The following is a 7,312-nucleotide window of genomic DNA, read 5'->3' as shown; positions in this document are numbered from 1 at the left end:
TATTTGCGTTCTTTTGTTTTGTCTTAAATTGATTTAATTGTGTTCCCCTCAGCATTTCTCAAACTTTCAAACCTACCCTGGCAACTTTTTCCTATCCAGATATCTATTAGTATTTCAAGATCAAGTCCTTCCCTCAAGAAAAACTTTGGGAAACTCTGTTCTGTTTATTGTATAGTCACATTTGTCCCGACTACACATTAGAAAGTGCTTCAAACTAGACTTGAGCAATTATTCAGCAGCCAATTATTCATGGTCTTGAGGTGCCTGGGAGTCATATGAGCTGAAGTTTGCAGCTCTGTTCCTCCACTTGATGGCTCTGTGACTTCGGGTGATTCCTTTTACTTTTTTTTTTATCAGTTTCCTAGACTGTAAAATGGGACACCAGTACCACTGTTGCAGTATTGTTCTGAAGATCTAGTGAGAGAAATCATGCAGTATATAATATGCCCAGTGCATAGCTTAGCACAGAGCAGAACTCAATGTTTTTTTTCACAAATAAACAGTTAAATATTAACCAAAAAAAATTCTGATTAAAAAAAATCCTTTCCCATCCCAGTTTTATAAGTTCCTAGGTAATGGTAAATTTACTCATCTTGCGTTAGTGGGCTACCTGGCAATTTCCATGACTACTGAAAAATAATTTTACATGAGACTAATTATAAAGCAGATCAATTTTTAGAACAAATGCCCTTGAAAACATCTCTTTAATTTCCATTTAATTTGAACAGATTCATCTTCAGCCCTTATTCATGCAAAACTCCCATTGATGTCACTTCATTCCAAACTAAATTAGGTGATCCAAAGATGAAGTAGAATCACTGAACAGACACAGGAATATTGTGCTTGTACTGTGGCTCCACAGCTTAAAAAGCCGGAAGAAGAGGACGCAGTGGAGGGAAAAAACAATGATCAAAATATTGAAAGGTGGGCTTCCCTGGTGGCGCAGTGGTTGAGAGTCTGCCTGCCAATGCAGGGACCACGGGTTCGAGCCCTGGTCTGGGAAGATCCCACATGCCGTGGAGCAACTGGGCCCGTGAGCCACAATTACTGAGCCTGCGCATCTGGAGCCTGTGCTCCGCAACAAGAGAGGCCGCGATAGTGAGAGGCCCGCGCACCGCGATGAAGAGTGGCCCCCACTTGCCACAACTAGAGAAATTCCTCGCACAGAAACGAAGACCCAACACAGCCATAAATAAATAAATAAAATAAAATTATTAAAAAAAAAAAAAAAATTGAAAGGCCGGAACTTAGGTGAAAGCGTAAACGAACAAAGTAGAATTTTAGGCCTTGTCATGGACAGTTGAGACAGGATTTATAGAAAAGCGTAATAGATTCCATCTTGCCTTGAATGTACCTCTAGTTAACTGTATTCATTCAGTGTGTATTTGGTGAATGCTTCGTTTGAGCTAAGTCCAATTCCAGGCAGGCTTGTAAATAAAATAATCAACAAGACCACCAGGATCCACCCAACTTTCCTGGAGCTTACATCTTGTAGTGGGGAAGGAAGAGTCAGGGAACAAACAGAAACCAGGGCATATATGTAAACAAGTGGGAATATTTTAAACAAGCTAACTCCTATGATGAATAAAGCAGATTAATATGCCGGAGAAACAGTGAGTTAGGGGAAACATGGGGTGAGTCACGGAGGGCCCCTCTAAAAGGCTGCTTGGCTGGGATATCTCTCCTTCTAGCTTATGCTTTTCATCTATTGGGGGTGCTATGTTGTTTGTGTCTTCCTCATATAACACAGTGCCTGCTATGCTGTGATGATGAGTGCTGAGACCTGCCCGTAGCAGCTGCACTTCTCCATTTACTGAACAGAGAATTTAATAAGAGGAAATAAGTTTCCACTTCAGCATAAGGGATTTAGTTTAGCTATTACTAAGCATATCCCAATCCTGAAGCGTTAAATCCCTAAATGGTGTTGTAATTTCAAGTTCTTGATTTCCTTTGGCTCTTGGTTTTCTCGGGCTGCCACAACAAAATACCACAGACTGGCTTAACAATGGAAATTTATTTTCTCACAGTTGTGAAGATTGGAAATCCAGGATCTGGGTGCCAGCGTGGTCATGTTCTGGTGAGAGCTCTCTTCCTGGCTTGGCTTTTCACTATGTGCTCAAGAAGCTGTGAGTGGAGAGGGAGGGAGGGAGGGAGGGGGAGAGAAGGAGGGTAGGAGGAAGGGGGAGGGAGGGAAGGGATTTGAGAGAGAGAGAGAGAGAATGAGAGTTCCTCTTTTCCTTCTTCTTCTTCTTATGAGGCCACTAAACCCATCGTGAGGGCCCTACCCTCATGAACTAATCTAACCCTAATTACCTCCCAATACCATCAGATTGGGGGTTAGAGCTTCAACATAAGAATTTGGGGAGGGGGGACGGAAACAGTCAGTCCATACACGCATCTTTAACAACAGGATGTGTTTAATAAGTCTTTTAACAGTCATCCCTCAGAGATGACTGAGGTGATAGGAATACAGCCATGAGTAAGACGAAGTCCCTGTTCTCTTGGAGTCTTGGGTCTAATTGTGGAAAGCATTTTGCATAAATTAGAATGGCAAGTAAATCTGTGTTCAATCTGTGATAGATTGGACATTTGAAAAGAAAAGAGTTCTTATAGTCAGCCTCTAAGATTGTCACCAGTGATCCCAGCTTCCTAGTAGTCACACCTTTGTGCCGTCTCCCTCTCACATTGTATTAGTCTGTATGACCAATAGTCTATGGCAGAACTGATGGTTTGTCACTTCCGAGATTAGGTGGTAAAAGACTGATTTCCATCTTGAGCTGTCTCTCGTGGATTATTGGTACTTGAAAGCCTTGTCATCTGCAGCCCTATGGAGAAACACACATGGTGAAAAACTGAGCTATGTGGCCAATAGTCCCAAGGAACTGAGACCACCAGCCACCACATAAGTGAGCTTGGCAGCAGAATTCCTAGCTCCAAATCGCAGCTTGACTACAGCCCCGGGAGACACCCTGAGCCAGAAACACCCAGCTAGGTTTCTCTTAGATTCGTGATTCACAGAAATAGTGAGATAATAAATGTGGATTAACTTAAGCCGTTAAATTTGGAGATAGTTTGTAACTCAGTGATGGATCACTAATGCTGGTCTTTCACTGCAGATAATTTGAGAGACAGTGATCTAGAGTGTTCTTGATCAGTGATCAGATATGGAAGGCTTAAGTAAGAATCAATAAGCTCTAAATAAGTATGGCTCTATGTGTTGGAAAATAAGAAGAGTAGTGATGGCATTGATGACAAACTTGATGAGCTACTGATGCCCCTTTGAGCTCTAAGACTGAATTATCTAGAAACCAAGAACGGATATCTCGCATTACATCACGAATGAGTCAAATAGCAAGAGCTATTGATAATGAATGTCATGGCCTTTTCCTCTGTTTTAACTGATAACACTTATTATTTTAAGAATTCTGATATTTCAGTAGGAGTGGGTGTGAGAATATGTATATGTATAGGAAAGAATATCTTTGTTTTAACTCTGAATGCAAAATTATTTTTAGGTCTCATCCATATACATACCTGCTTCCTGAATGCCTTTCTGATAATGCCTTCCTTTATGGACTCAAATGATGTCAAGAGTGTCAGATACAAATCTTTCCTAACAAAGGTAAGACTCTCATCATAAATAACTTATTTTTCTGGATGGACCATGTTGCTCAAAGATATATTTGATAAACTTATGAGCATTGATATTATTTGACACAAGAGAAACAGGGAGTAATTTCAATTTAGAATACAAAAGTGAACCAAGAATAAAAACCTGAGTTGTATTTAGAGTGTGTCATACAGATCCAAAGAAGATTTGTAGCTTTCTTTGATGTGCTCACATGAAATGCCTGTAGTCAAAGGGCTATTTTTAAACTTGAGAAGAAATTCAGGACAAAAGGAACATTTTAAATATAAAAGAGAATTCAGGAAGATCACAAAGAAGTGAAATCACTATTACAAAGTTCAAAGACACATTGTTCTTCAAATACCAAGAAACTGACTTAAGGATCATTGGTGACCCTCATTCAGGGAAGACTTTCTAGGTATTAAGGAAGTGATGGATACGAGGCTGTTCTTTTGCCCCCTTTGCAGAAACTGCTCTGTTTGGACAACTTTTCTGTTTTACTTTCTTGAGACTAATTCCTCTGCTGTGCACTGCCGTCAAGCAACATTTTCTCTCTCCTTCAACTACTATGCTAGAGTTTTTGAACTCAGCAAGGAGACCTTAACTGCAAGATAATTGGCATGTGGTGTCAGGCGTCACTTTGGCTGATCACTAGAGACCAGGGAGAGGAATCTGATGTGTCAGTCCCCTGCCTGAGCAGGATAAGTATTGGAGACCAGGAATTGACATCCACATTGATGGGAAGCTAGAAAATTATTTTAAACATGGGCAGGAAGTCAGGCTGACGGTTCTTAGGTATTAAGGACAGTTCTAAAAGTCATCTGGAAGGTCACAGGGATATATCTGTGACATCAGGCCAAGGAGGACTGACCCAGAGAGGAGAAATCTTTTGTCTTATGTCAGAGAAAAGCTCTAACACACAGGACAAGAAAGGCAACTTCTATGAGTACCAACTCTGCGAGGCAATTTACATACTTTAGCTCATTTCTTCCTCACAGCAATTTTGGAAAAGAGGTTTTATATCCATTATATAGATGTGGAAACTGAGACTCAGAGACATGACACAATTTAGCCTGTGTTGGACCGGCATTCAAATCCATGACCGTCTGATACCAAATCCTCTTTCCACTACACCACTGTTTTTTTTCTTCTGAGTGACTTTAACACAGCCATTGACTAAAAATAAGATCAGGGGACTTCTTTCATAAGGGATCTCAAGGGCATCTATTACAAACCCTTCATGTAATACATTTAAAAAAGAAAGAAAGGTTACATTGGTACAAGTTATGATTCTGAATTATATACTTCAGATACTTTGCTGTCGGTCACAAATATCAGATCCTTAGAAATCACAAAGAATGTTTTTCTGTGTCAAAAAAAATGAAAGAAACCTATACATAGGAGAAATATATTTAGCTCAATGCGGCTTTTAATTTTCTTTCGATAATAATTTAAGAGCAAACTTTTATCAAAAAGCCATTTGTACTCAGGTAAATCGGCCCTTTTCAGTTGTCCAGCAAATTTTTATTTGTTTTCAGAACAGTCATTGCCTACAACATTGCTTAGTTAATATTTGAAATGTGTTTATATTTGTAGAGTGAGGCAGTTCAGTAGTAGGCTATCCATTCACTGATTCATTCATCCTACAACAAGCATTAAACACCTTCTATATGCCAGTGGCTAAGATACTTGTAATCAGGTCCTAAGTATTGAATGAAGGACAGTTATTAACATTTACACAGAATTTAGAGCTATGAAAAAATGCCAGCTCTGAGAAGCCACAAGAAGAAATTCTTCTAAAGCTACCTTGGGATTCAGAACTGAGGAAAACAAACTATTTCCAGGAGGACCACCCAGAGGAGGTACTTTGGGAAGCCAGCCTGGAAATAGTCCTCGCAATGTGTAATACACATAAAAGATTAACTTTATTGTTAGTGATTTAGATTGTTCTAAATCAAGTTGTGTTCCAGGAGAATAAAATTCCATTTCTAAAGTGGACTTTTAGAATCATTTTTTCCCTTTGTTACTAACCTGTCTTTTACATGAGGAAAGCACCTCCACCAAACCTGCATCTCTCACAGTGGTCCAGAAAACAACTACAAGGGTAGAGATTGGTGAACTCCACTGATGTCTTACTGTTTAATGTTACCAATGCCATGCCTTCAAATGCAAGTAGTCCTCTTTCCAAAGAAAGGTAAAAGATTTGTTTTGTTCCTTGTTCATTGTTTATTCTAAAATTTACAAATCACTCAAAGTTAAGATCCATGACTATCTAGATATATTGTTATTCTATAAATGAAAATTTCTATGGTTCTTACAAAATTAACTCTAAACTGTGTTAGAGTTAACACATGTGTTCACCCCTTAAATGGATTAAAAGAGTTAACACATGTGTTCACCCCTTAAATGGATTAAAAAATGACTATGATACATGCATGTTGCAACAAACCATTCCACGTGCTAAAAAAATATGATTATCTTTTTTTATAAATTTCTTTATTTGGTGTTTTTTGTTTTTTTTTTGGCTCCGTTGGGTCTTCGTTGCTGCGCGTGGGCTTTTGTCTAGTTGCGGTGAGCAGCGGCTACTCTTCATTGCAGTGGCTTCTCTTGTTGTGGAGCACGGGCTGTAGGCACGCAGGCTTCAGTAGTTGTGGCACGTGGGCTCAGTAGTTGTGGCTTGCGGGCTCTAGAGCACAGGCTCAGTAGTTGTGGCACACGGGCTTAGTTGCTCTGTGGCATGTGGGATCTTCCCGGGCCAGGGCTCGAACCCATGTCCCTTGCATTGGCAGGCAGATTCTTAACCACTGCGCCACCAGGGAAGCCCCCTATGATTATCTTTTACCTCATACCTCCAATCAGACCTACTAGAGGTACCTGTAACTAATAATAAGAGATGGATGTGTATTCTTTTGGAATGATAAAAATCAATATTTTTAGCTAAATACACTACCTATAGAAAGAGAAAAATAAAGGTATATATTATACATTCTCAGTGGGGGTGATATTGCCCCCAAGTGTTGAAAATTGGTTCTTGGAGGGATAGATGTTAGATATTACACTAATTTGTGACCTTCCAAAGGATTACAGGATATAAACAGGTATACAGTATATCTGTAGTATTAAAATTTAATGGGAGGGGGACAATCAGAAATAAAAAATGTCCACAAAGGCTCTTTGGGGGGCAGTAATGAAAAAATGTTGAGAAACACTGGTGTATAGGTATATATACACATATGTCTCCTATATGTGTATACAGGCACCTTTATGCACACTATTTTTTCTTTTGAACAAAAAGAGAATATATGATACTCTATATTCTTTCCCTTGCTTTTATTAACATGCTATGTCACATGTAATTCGGGATTGACACATGCAAATGCTTACAGGGGTCAGGTGGGTAACATAAATAACATAACATAAATAAGAAAAACAGGGATTAGGGAAGAGTGTGGACCATGGCAAAACTGAAACCCATGCTCCTTCACAAGAGCTTCACAAGCTCCAGCTGATGGTTGCTATTTGGGAATTTGGTCTCAGTGTTATCATATTCTCTGATTTGTCAAGCAGTAGTGGAAATCGAAATTTTACGTGTTGATGATGAAATGTCCAAGCATGTCAGCATTATGTGGGTCAAGCAAAACATGTCCAAACTAGTAAACATTGCAGGTCTCCCTTTGGATTTCT

The sequence above is a fragment of the Balaenoptera ricei genome, chromosome 9 (genome assembly GCF_028023285.1).
Source record: "Balaenoptera ricei isolate mBalRic1 chromosome 9, mBalRic1.hap2, whole genome shotgun sequence".
Taxonomy (NCBI): Eukaryota; Metazoa; Chordata; class Mammalia; order Artiodactyla; family Balaenopteridae; genus Balaenoptera; species Balaenoptera ricei.
This window is presented reverse-complemented; position numbering follows the sequence as displayed.